The sequence below is a fragment of the Panthera tigris genome, chromosome D4 (genome assembly GCF_018350195.1).
Source record: "Panthera tigris isolate Pti1 chromosome D4, P.tigris_Pti1_mat1.1, whole genome shotgun sequence".
NCBI lineage: Eukaryota > Metazoa > Chordata > Mammalia > Carnivora > Felidae > Panthera > Panthera tigris.
This window is the reverse complement of record NC_056672.1, coordinates 76,701,423-76,714,190: the sequence shown is the minus strand read 5'-3', so window position 1 is coordinate 76,714,190 and position 12,768 is coordinate 76,701,423. Positions and strand designations below refer to the sequence as shown.

The window sequence follows — 12,768 nt, the reverse complement described above, 5'->3', positions numbered from 1 at the left end:
CCTCATTCAACCGGGGACCAAAAGGCCTGGGGCAAAAGCAGGAGAAAGGGGGTTGAGTGGCAGCGACCCTCCCTTCGCTAATAGAAACTGGGTTTCCAAACCTCAAACAGGGTTTGAACTCTCCATGTATCTGTCTGTTCTTTGCCTCCCAGATTGGGTCCCTCGGTAAGGCGGGATCACTGAGTGTTGAGAGAGAGAGAGAGAGAGAGAGAGTTATATATATCCCAAAGAAAAACTTTCAATGCTCTCACTTCAAACAGCCCATTCATCCCCCCACGGCCGGCGAGGACTCCGGGAGCCGGGCCCGTTTCCTCCGTAAATAAAGGGATGGAAGCGTGGGCGAGAACACCCACCAGACCGTCTCCTCGCTTTCATGCTCGCTGGCAGCGCGCGCGGGGGCCGCAGAGGCGGGCACGTGCGCCCGGCCCGGCCTCCCCGACAAGCCCGGCTCGGTCCTCCAGCGCGGAGCCGGGGGAGCCCGGCCTTTCAAAGCCCCGTTTTGAAAGCGGCCGGCGGCTTGAAAGACGGCTCAGATGTAATTTGCGCGCGGCGCCGGCGGCACCGGGGGCTCGGCGCCAGCGGGGGCCCGCGGGCCGCCCCGATCCCCGCAGCGCGCCGTCCCCGGGCCCGCCGCGCCCCCGCGCGGCCCCGGCGCAGCGCCCCGCGCGGCCGGCGGAGGCGCACTCCCCCCGGCGGGGCCCGCCCGCGCGGCGCCCGGGCCCCCGCAGCCCGCGCTAATGAGCTCCGCCAAGAGTGGTTACTGTGGCACGGCTGCCCACGGGACTTCGGGGCATCGGGCGGAGTTTTCAGCGCTTCTTTTAAGTTCGCTCACTTCAAAGTTTTCCATTTGAAGCTGTTGAGAAAGCCTGGTAGACGCAAGAGAAGAAAGAACAGCAAGATTTTTTGAAATAATGTTAAAACCCCCAAACACCCTGAAAAAGAATGCTTCAAGCAAAGAAATAAGGGAAGGCGCGGGGTGGGGGGGAGCGGTAATTAAAAAATAAATAAATAAATAACTCCAGCAATTGAAAACGACGAAGGCGTTAAGGGCTGCCTCCCCTCCCCCACCTCATTCTGACCGGATACATTTTATCTAAACTGAGAGAGACTTGGCAGGGGGGAAAGGTGGGAGCCTGGGGCTTACCAGGAATTGAGGTAAACCCAGTTGAGGGGAATTGAGAGGGAAACCCACTAAGGGGAACTGCGTTGGCTTCTAAGAGTAAACCACATATTTCCTCTTTGGTAGTTTTGCAGATTGGCAAGTCAGTGTGAAAATTCTCCATCTCCCAACTAGGCTTCCTTGTTACGCACTTCCCCAGCGTCACTGGGGACACGGTTTGTACTTTGCTTCATCACAGACTGGGAACCACAGCCCAGAGACTTTAGGTACTTGACCCAACTTAACACAGCCTGGAGTGCAAAGGCCTGGATTCAAACACACCGCTGTGTTTTTCAACACGCCTTTCTGTCTGCAGGTAAATAATTAAGGAGATAAGTCAACGAACACATGAAATAAAGACAAAGGAAAAAAGCTGACCGAGGTAGGATTCCAATCCAGTGCTCTAAAGAGACTGGCACCTCAATGCAGACACCCAGTGTATACATGTATTCCTATTTCCCAGAGGAGGTAACTGAGACACTGAGCGTTTCTGCCCCTGCCCAGGCTCATTTACCTAAGAAACAAGGACGGAAGCTGTAGACCCAGGTCCATCTAACCCAGGTTCATTCTTTTTATGACTGCACAATATTGCCTCCCGGACGTCATAGCAGAAGTGCAAGTTTAAATCCGACTCATTCAGAAGGTTTTCAGATCCATCTTAAAGTTTCCCTGTGCAGGGCATCTGCTAGGTATTGGGGATGCAGAGAAAAACAATATAGTTCTTAGCACCTACTTTCAACGAGGACATCATATCTACCATATCCCCGTGGCAATTGAAGATGTTAAAAAAAAAAGGCATTCCAACACTAGCCCCCACAGTTCTTCAATGCAAGTCTTTCCTTCAAACAGACTCCCATCTTAGACTCAGCTCTCCCTACCTCCACCCATTCCTTCTATGTTGCCTGTTACACTGAAAACTTTGAAGTAAAACAAAAGTATTAGTAACTTTTGGCAGAACCCAAAAGAGGGGCAGTTACATATCCAAGATGATTGAATAAACTCCCTATCCAGTACAAAGAGTGTTTTACAACATCCTTCATGGTTCTTAAAAACCTACAGAAGCAAGAACCTGAGTACCTCTGGGGGCCACCTCCTTCCAGAGGCACACAGTTCCAAGTCCCAAGGATTTCTTCTTAGGCGAAACTGGAAATTCCACCCACAATTCTAGTCAGTCCATTGAAATATACACATTCAGTCTGATCTCTCTTTTCCTGGCTTTTCTTTTTTTTTTAAGTTGCATCCCTCCCTTAGCCCCACCTTAATCTTTTCTTCTCTGAATTCAATATCTCTGACACACTAGATCCTTCCTTGGAGAATATGATGTCTCAAGTATGTCAACATCCCCAATCACTCTCTTCAATAAGATCTAGAGCTTGTCTGTATCCATCTTAAGGTAAAGATGCCAGAGAGAGGCAAAACTTTGGTCCCACCAGAGCATTGTAGCTAAACTTCTATTTGGGCATTCTACTTTTATGAATGCTGTCTGAGTTGCGTTAGCTTTCCTCCACCTTGGGAAGGGAGGATTTGGTGCCAGCAGCAATATTGTTAGTTCATCTGCATCTCTGTTGGGGACAGGAGGAGCAGGTAATTAATTGTTTCTCTTCTGCACTAGGCAGCCGGCTTTCTTCGGAAAAGTTGAGCATCCCTCATCCAGCAGTGGTTTCTGCAATTAGAGCTATCCACAGCCAGGAGTTTGATTAATAGCTGGGAGGTTTCTCCTTTGCTGACAAATGAGAAAAAGAGAAATCAGATAGGGAGAAGCTGAATGCATTTGCTTAGCACAGGGTCTGGCTAATGTTCTTTCCAAAGAAAGAGCTGCAGTAATTTCCTAGGGACTGGCAGGGAGGGGAAAATATCCCTTAAAAGTTTGCAAAGTAATGGATCCAAAAAAACAGATGTGCCTGTTCCTTGGGAGCAGAGAGGAAAGGGCTATAATCCGAGGTCTCTGTTGCTGGAGAGGGTTGCTATGCCCAGAGCACAGATGGGGAGATAAGGCCCAGAGAATAGGACCTGGTTTTCCCAAGGTCACACAACCTGCCAAGAGCATCAAAGCCAGTTGTTGTTGAACTTTGCATTCCCCACTATCAGAGAGCCACTTCCTTCCAGTTGGAAGACAGGGATTAGAGGGTTGTGCCCAGCTATACAATGAAAGAAGCTAAAGCCCCGAATCCAGAACCGGAGACCCCCCAGCTCAGCGCTCTCTCTCTCGCTCTCTCGCTCTCTCTCTCTCTCTCTCGCTCTCTCTGTCTTTCCCATATCACAGCTGCTTGTGGCACAAGGTGTATTTAGCAGCCTAGAATAAGATCTGTAAGAGAGAGATATGCCACTTTATAAATTCCACTCACTGTTCCTAGTTTTTCCTTCCAGGATTGTCCTGAATAATTAAAGTCTCCCGCTTCTTTGCAGATCAGGAGACAGTGACCCTGTTATCCTCCTCTCCCTACTGAGTACCTCAAGTTCCTGGAACCTCAAAGGTCCTGGAAGGGATGGAGTTGGGGCAGGTAAGAATAACTGGCCAACGAAGGAAGTCTGTGGGTTTATGGGACTTGGGGCTAAGCTGTCAGCATCAACACAAGCCAGCAAAGGAAGCAGGGGTGGGAAAGGTAAATGGAGGTTGCCCCAAATGCTACAGGCTCTTCCTGGGGCTCAGCCAGAGCCTGGAGACAGTAAGAGTGTATAAATCATTATATGTCTAGGCAGAAAGCTAACCAGAGATTAGAACCATCGGGAGATATCAGGGGGCGGGGAAGCTGGGGTGTGTAAGACCATTCCCAGTGAATTCTTGTGGATTTTGGATCATTGCAATGAGGTGGCTCTTAAAAGTTCCCAGGCCCTGTTCTTACAGGTGTGCTTCTGTTGGATTTGCATTTTTAAATAGTTGGGGGTGGGGGGGTGGGAGGAGATCAGAAGAAGAATACTATTTCATGACCTGTGAAAAAGTATTCAAAATTCAGATTTCAGTGTCCACAAATGAAATTATACGAGAACACACCTGTCCCTTTATTCACATTCTGTCAGTAACTGCTTTTGAGCTGCAAAGCAGAGTTCCATAGTCGGTAGGGCCCACAAGCCTGAAGTACTTACTGTTTGGCCCTCTGCAGAGAAAGTTTCCTGGATTAAATCCTTCTAGTTTCTTGCTGGCCGTCTCTTCTAGGCTCCGTGCAGTCCTGGCCCCCTGGCTCTCTAGGCTGTGCACAAGGGAGTTCTGTGAGCTCTAGATGCACACTATAACCCGTAGGTTGGGTGCCCGCGTCTTCTGACACACGCATGGTGATAATTCTTCATGTAAATGTGGACTGATAGACAATAGTCTCCAATTCCCCACAGAGAGTTGAAAAAACTCTTTTCCCTGGAGTGCACCGCCCCCCTTCTCTGTGCAAACGCACGTGCTCTTTGCAAAGCCCTAACAATTCAAGTCATAATGGAAGGGAATCTCACCCATTTTATTGCCATAGTTACCAAGATTGCAAGTTTAGATGCTGTATTAGCAGTAAGTGCACGGTAATAATAGAAGTCAGGGAGGAGGGGACGAAAAGGATTCTGGCTCCTGTTTCTCCCTACAGCATCCTTCAGGGCAAATATACCAGAGACAGTTTGCATTAAATTGCAAAGTTGGCGGTTTTCTTAAAAAAAAAAAAAATCCAAATAATTGCTTTAAAATCTCCTGTCTTCTCCTGACTGGTTAACCCTCACGCAGCTCGCCTCATCCTGAAACAATGAAAAGGAGGTTAAAAGAAATATAAGTGGCCAGGGTTACCATGGAAACCAAAGTGGAAGGCAAGTGAAAGTCAATTTAAGGTTTAAATGCATATGAAGCAGATGTATATGTGTGGACATATTTGCATATAGATATCTATCTCCCCTCCTCTCTGCTCTCCATAATGTGCTCTTCCTTCTGGGCCCACCTCAGGACCCTTCACCTCCAGGGAGATTGTCCTGACAATTTCAAGCCCCAGTAATCTCTCTCTTCCGTTACTTCAGTTTAACTGCAGTCTGGACGCAGGAATCGACCTTGTAATGCACACTGCCCTGTTAAGGAATCACAAGACCCTTCAAGGTCACTGAATACTCCACGCTGTCTTATCTCTGTGCCTTTGCCCTTGCCGTTCACACCACCTGGGATGTCCTTGCTCACTCCTTCCACTTGACTAGCATTTATTACCCTCCTTGTCTCAGGGTGAAGAGCAATATCTGGGCAGTTCTTTCCTCCATCCCTCAGTGTCTCTGTGCTGGGTTAAGGGCCCCTCTTCAATGCTCGTTTAGCCCCTACCACAGTTCTGATTACACGGAGTGTGAGTGCTGCTTGCAAGATGGTTGCCCCACGCCTTGCCCTCCAGATCAGGAAACGCTTCAAGACAGAGACTGTGTCTTACTTTGAGGACCCTCATTACTCAATAGAAATATATATATTGAATGAATGAATGAATACTAGAATAAATAATTCACATTGCACAACTTAGGTCAAGACATGCATTTCCATATGCCAAGAACAGTTGCTGGTAATGATTATCGTTGCTAATTGTTACTGTTCTCTTTAAACACACAATGAGCAACTTTCCCCTTTTGAATCTAAGAGGAATCGGGGATATTTGAGGAAGGTGCAGAAAGGTAAGCCGGAGAGAGTGGAGATGGGTAAAATCTTAGCTTGTGAAAAATGGTTAAAGGACCCTGGCCACTGTGGCACAGATAAGAAGCTCGAAGCTGTGTTCCACTGATTTCATTTCTCAGAAAGTTCTGAGACTGAACATATCCTCTGAGACTCCAGAAAGTAGACACAGGGACAGCAAAGGAGAGTCATAGAGCGCAGTTTGTGTTTCCTATGAAAAGACTTACAGAGCTTTAACACTGTTCAGTATTAGAAAAGGCTATCATGTCAGGTAGTGAGTCCCCAACCACAGGGAGTATTCAAGTGCACATGGAATCATCATATCCTTCAGGACACTAGGGAATGAAAAGTATGGTGTACGTTTGGCAAATTACAAAGAGGAAACTAGATGTGGGGGTGATGGAGGCTGTGGTGGCAAGGAATGGCAAGAAATATGCAGGACCGAGTGGAAGAAATTAAAAATGTGGCTCACAGACTAAGCATGAAGAACTGTTTATGTTTACATTTTTTCTGTAGGAATGGGGAGCGTGGGAAAGGTTTGATGTGGAAAGTTACGTGACCATTGATATGCTTTTTGAAGATCATTCAAGATTGGCTGTGACCCAGAGGGATGGAGGGGATAAGCTCTGAATATTTAATATTATGCAACCGCTCCAATAGCACGGGTGATACAGGCCCCGATTAAGGCAGGGGCAGCAAGGATGATGAAGAGCAGGAATGCTGGGGACATAAATCAAAGCAGAAGAGACAGGCCGTATCACCCAGTCCCTCTAAGTTGGTTCCACTCACTGTCAGCCACCCCTGTGTTTGTCCTCCTGGAAAACAAGCCAGTCTTACTTGTTTGCAAGAGCAGCCTCGGACTGTCTGCTCTGCTGCGAAGGTTGCAGTCACCTTGAACGGATTCCCCACGCAGCTCGGTGAGAAGCAGAGCCTTCCCTCTGCTGCTCTGTCAGCTCCACTTTGCATCAAAACTGCTTTGTATGTCACCAAGTTATTAAAGTTGTGGATTGCAGTGCTGTGTCAGGCGATGTTGTTCTGAAACTGGGTCAGCGAGGGCTGTCTCTCCAGCGAGACGTGGGCTCCTGGTGTCCCCGCATGCCAGCCCTGGCTGCAGTGACTTCCTGGCTGCCTCTCCCCAGCCGGCTTTGAGAGGAGGACATCGTAACCCCGTGGATTGGCCTTTCTTTTCAGAACCTCCAGTGGCAAATAATGCCTGACACGAAGATTGAAAGGGGTTTCTCTGTTCTCCTGGTCATTGTTTTTGCTCACAAGGATTGCAAGGTCTTGTTTTTTTTCAAGTCTCTTTTGTATCATTCCTTTTCATGGATAGACCAGCTATACGAAGTGAAAAATAAGTTGTTTCAAAACCCTGAGCATGCAGGTTTCCCCTCTGCTCCAGGAGGCCCGGAGACTGAGGGGGAACAGACGCACACAAACGAATGGAAACGTGGCTAGGGAGCACGGGGGCACTTCAGAGAGGGACCCAGAACTCCACTGAAGAAGGAATTGTCGCACAGCAAGGGAGACACAGAGATGTGGATTTGAGGTCAGAAGGAGGAAGGAGAATTCCTAGTGGCCCTCCTCCAAGACAGGCAGCTACTTCAGTTTTTTTCCAATTTGATCCCATGCATCTTTATTGAACGTGTACTCTGTACCAGCTGTAGGGTAAACAAAACAGACAAAAACAAAGGTTCCTGTTCTTGTAGATCTTCTATTCTAGTAGAGGGACAAAGACCATAAGTGATGAATGTGTGGTAGATAATTAAATAACGTAAGTTATATGCAGCTGATTCTTTTTTTAAATATTTTTTTAGTTAATTTTTTGAGAGAGAGGTGGGGAAAGAGCAGGAGAGGGGTAATAGAGAGGGAGAGCAAAAATCCCAAGCAGGCTCCGCACTGTCAGTGCAGAACCTGATGTGGGGCTTGAATCCACAAACCATGAGATCACCACCTGAGCCGAAATCAAGAGTTGGACACTTAACCGACTGAGCCACCCAGGCACCCCTATATGGAGTTGATTGTTGCACAACACAGATTTGAACTGCATGGAACCACTTACATGCAGATTTTTTTTTTATATAAATACAGCACAGTACTATACATGTATTTTCTCTTACAATTTTCTCGATAACCTTTTCTCTAGCTTACTTTATTATAAGAATACGGTATATAATACATATAACCCACAAAACATGTGTTAGTTGACTGTATGTTATCATTAAGGCTTCCTGTCAACAACAGACTGTTCGTAGTTAAGTTTTGAGGGAGTCGACTGTGCAGGGTGTTGGTGCCCCTAACCCCTGTGTTGTTTCCAGGCTCAATTGCAGTATGTTAGAAGATGATAAACTATGGGGGAAAATATATGTGTATATATACAGACAGAGGCAGAGAGAGAGAACAAAGGAAGAGAAATGACAGAGAATAGGGTTCAAGTTTTATAAAGGGTGGCTACCATAAGCCTCATTGAGAAGGTGATATTTAAACAAAGAATCAAAGAAGTGATAGAATTAACCAAATGGCTTATCTAGGGGAATTGTGTTCCATGCAAAGGGTAGAACCATTTCAAAGGGCCTAACTCAGTGTGGCTGGTAGATCCAGGATGCAGCAGGGAAGACAGTGGGGTAGGAATCCTGTGGAAGACAGGAGTAACAGTAGGAAAGTCAGAGCGGAATGGAGGGCAAGATCAGAGAGTCTTACAGATCCATGTAAGGAATTCATCTTTCACCAAGAGTGATATGGGAAGCCATTCCCAAGATCATGAGCTGTCAGCAAAAGGTAGAACATCACTGAGAGAGAACATTCTACAATAGTAGTTCTCAACTGGGGATGATTTTACCCCTGAGGGAGCAGTTGGCAATGTCTGGGGACATTTGTGGTTGTTACAACTGAGGCAAGTATGCTATCAGCATCTAGTGGATAGAGGTCAGGGATGCTTTTAAATTTCCTACAACGCACAGGACAACCCTCCTCCGAGAACCATTACCCACTACAAATAAATGTCAGTAACCAAAGCTGAAAAACCCTACTCTAGAAGGAAGTCTAGCTTCAGATGGCTGGCAGTCTACGTGTTCTTTGAATAAAATGTACCAACACTTGGGGCTCCTGGGTGGCTCAGTGGGTTAAGCATCTGACTTCGACTCGGGTCACTATCTCGCGTGAATTCAAGTCCTGTGTCAGCTGTGACAGCTCAGAGCCTGGAGCCTGCCTTAGATTCTGCATCTCCCTCTCTTCCGGACCCTCCCCTACTCATGCTCTGTCTCTCTCTGTCTCAAAAATAAATAAACATTAAAAACAAAAAATGCACCAACATTTTTAAGAGAACCTAGCAAGGCCAACATATGCATTAAACACAGTAGGAATAGTTCCTAGGGTCCATGACAATTTTTTAGGGCTACTAAAACTTTTACTCTTTTTATATCAAAAGAAAGAATATATACTTGATCCTGAGTTATAGTCATCTTTATACCAGTGCAGTCATAAAATATACTTTTTATTTATTTAGTTATTTATTTTTAATAAATAAAAAAGGAAGGGACCCATGAAGGCATATGTGCCTACGGCACCAGAAGTCATGCTGGCCTCCCCTGATATTAGACTTGGGACAGCTGTGCCTTCTTGAGGCTTCCACCCCCTAGCTGTGTTCCTAGGCCTAAAGAATTCAGTCCTGTCCTCTGATACTTCCTGTCCAGGTGTATAAAGTTATAAAAACAACTTACTACCAAGTTCAGGCAGACGACAGACATTGTGTTGGAATCAAGAACACGATCAGAGCTAGAAGGATCTTTAGAGCTCCTCTGGTCTGGCTACCTCATTTTCCAAGATATGGAAATCAAGGCCCAGGCAGGGGAGGTGAACAGACCACATCACACACCTAATTTGTACCAGAGTCAGAACTTGGGGGATTAAGGTTCACTTTACCAGCTTTCATTTGGTTTATACCAGTTTCCTCAGAATGAAGTTGATGTTACTTGATGGGAAAACAAAACAAACAAACAAACAAAAAGCAATGCTGAATGTCATGCTTTGTTATTTCTTATCACTTCTCAGTTTTCAAAGCTCTGTAATATGCTAGTTTGTTTGATCTTCCAACAACTCTATGAGAAGGGGTTGGAGAGAAGACAACTCATATCTTGCCTGTTTCTGAGATGCGCAAACTGAGATTTGGGGAGTCCTCGTGATTTCTCCTGCATTACAGAGCTAATAAGGGGTGGAGTCACAGACTTGAATTCCAAGCCATTGACATTTCTTTCAGGACTACCTTCCAAGCCATCACCTTTTATTAGTCTTGATAGGTCACATGGTGCCTACGTCAGACTCTGTGTTTATTAAATGCTTGTTAAGTGACTAGTTGAACTGTCCTGTTCCATAGATTAAATCATGCTCCCAGAAAAACAACAAATCATGTGGTCAGTGCCTGACACATAGTCATATGATGTTGGCCTTATTCATGGAAGTGTCAGCAAAGAATGGGGGATTGGGAGGCATAATTTTAGTTCACGTTTGTTTTTTAAAAATCCCAGCATGCCTTAGTTTTTTTTTCCCCTGGGCCATTTTCATAAGTATAAGAAAATAAGTACAAGTTTAAAGAAATAAAAATGATAAGATGTCAAAACTCCAAATTGTCTAGGAACTACTAATTGAGAGAGCCAAATAAATCATATTACTCTAGTGATTTGCTTGTCTTCTTGCCTGATACTACTCTCATCCTCTGGATTGGGGCCATTTAACCCTATACCCATGCTCCAACCTACTCCACACTTAGGAACAAGTCAGTGCCTGGCCTATAGAGATTGGAAAGGTTCTAGATCAGCAGCTCAGGGCCTCAGCACCAAATCAGTCAGCCAAGTCTGTTGGGCCAAGTCTAACCTGGTTCTACACACTGGGACCAGGATGCCTGGATGGCCTGGGTCTATGCCCCAGCCATATGGCCTAATTATAGAAATGGGGAAACTGGGTCTTTGTCTTCTTCATTCTCGCATTCATCACAAACTTAGAATGAACATCTACCATTTGTCTGCATGTGTTCTTACAATTATTAACAAATGTATGTCTAGCACCTACTCTTTGCTAGGCATTGTGTCTGGTGCTGAGAAACAGAATAAAAGACTCAGCCTAGCTCTCTGAAAAGTCCTAGTCTAGAACAACATGTAGGATGTATCCCTGTAAGTAAACTGTAAGCTACAAAATAATGTGATTGGACGTACAAACTGAGCAGGGACAAAGCGCTCTGAGGACAGACAGTGGGGAATGACTGATTCTGTTTACAGCACAATGGGGCGGTTAGATAAGGCTTTGCAAAAAAGTGCAAAAAAAAAAAAAAAAAAAAAAGAAAAAGAAAATGTCACAAGAGGACACTTCAGGGATGATGTTGGTTAAAGGACATTCCAGGTCGAGGGAACAGCAAGAACAAAGCCAGGCACGTATGAGGGGCCATGTCACTTCTGAGAGACGTAGAGATATCCCAATGATGATAAACCCCAGTGCTGAGTGCTTCTGATGGCCCAGGCAATGGGTTGAGTATTTTGCACAGAGGATTTTATCGAGTCTTCCCTTCATTTCTGAGATTTACCTGTTTCATAGATGTCATACCTTGCACTTCCAAAAAGGTGCTTGCCATCATGAGGAAGTGGTGACCTAAGCAGTTCATAGCCATTGAGATGGACCAGTAAGTAGCGGGGCAGTGTGATCTGTCCATCTACAAAATCCTATTCTTAGACCCTATGCTGTGCTGCTTTCCTATTTTACTGATGAAGAAAGGGGGGCCTGGGGAGATGGATTCCTTTGCTGAGGATTACACAGCTGTGGTAAGCTGAATCTGAAAGTAGGCCTGGGTCCATGTGCTTTCCACTACCTAAACTGTCATTCTGTGCAGGGATTTATTAAAGAGATTTCAGTGTAGAGACAGAAACAATACCAACCCCCCTCTCAAGTTAGTGACAAGAATCCAGCTACTCAGCCTGAAAAGGAGTGTGTTACCTTTATGATGCAAAACAGATAATATCAATGCAAATTGGCCCTGTGTCCTTTGCATCTTGAAAGGGAAGACTACCCAGCTAGAGTAGTTTCAGGGAAAAATGAAAAGGAAAGACAGATAATGGGCTGATGGAAGAGAGATTTGGAAGTCCTTTGGGAAGGAAAAGGAAAACTAAAGACAATGGATTTCAAATGGAAGCATTTGGGAGTTGGGGGCAGACAGGTAGGAGCAAGGAATATACAAGATGCAAGAAATAAAGAGGACAGTGAAGGCTGCTCTTGTCTAGAGAAGCAAACAGAACACACATCAGTAAAGACGGCTTTGTCTGAAATCCACAGAGGAGTAATGGGAAGGGGAATTGTGAGAAATTAATGGAGGAAGAAGCAAAGAGTGGAGACTAGGAGTCCCGCTGGTGAAGAAGCACACATCCCAGTAGAAGGAGAAAGGCATGGCTGAGGAAGTTACAGCCTGAGAGAAAAAGGAGTCACACAAAAAGGAAATAGCTAAGAGGCTTAGAAAGCAAGTCTTGGAGGATGTAAATAAAATCACACAAATAGAGAGAAAACACAACTCAGAGTGGGAGACATACACTACAAAGAGAAAACAGAGCTTGTGGGCTCTGAGTGAAGAACAAGTAGAGATCATTTGAGCAAGAAGGCAATGTGGATTCAGAAAATGTAAATGATTCATGAAAGGAGAGAGGGTCCATAGCTAACATTTATTGATCATCTGTAATGTACCCAGTGTTTTACATATGGTCTATCACTTAGTTCTCCTGTTGTCAGCATGTTTAGTCATATATTCCAGATCCCGCAGCGATCATGTGTCTTGACTAAGGTCACTCTGTCAGTCATACTAGAGCTAGGACAGAATTGAGGGTGTGCCTACTTCGAGACAGTGCTTTCCCATATTTCAACCTGTCTCCATGAGGTCTGATGGCTTATACACTGGTCACTAGAGAAGAGCAATGGAAGATTGGAAATTCTATTTAACATACTCTTTGATGCCAGAATACCACCAATGGTGGGG

At 45.5% G+C, this 12,768-nt stretch overlaps 1 long non-coding RNA gene across 1 annotated transcript in view; it reads left to right on the top strand.

Annotated features, from left to right (window-relative positions):
* The first annotated feature begins 1,376 nt into the window (after positions 1 to 1,376).
* The window catches only part of LOC122233025, a 44,155-nt gene continuing 32,763 nt past the window's right edge, over positions 1,377 to 12,768 (top strand). The window contains exons 1-2 of the long non-coding RNA XR_006210449.1: positions 1,377 to 1,475; positions 3,566 to 3,660. This is a non-coding gene — a long non-coding RNA (uncharacterized LOC122233025). The remainder of the gene's footprint in view (positions 1,476 to 3,565; positions 3,661 to 12,768) is intronic.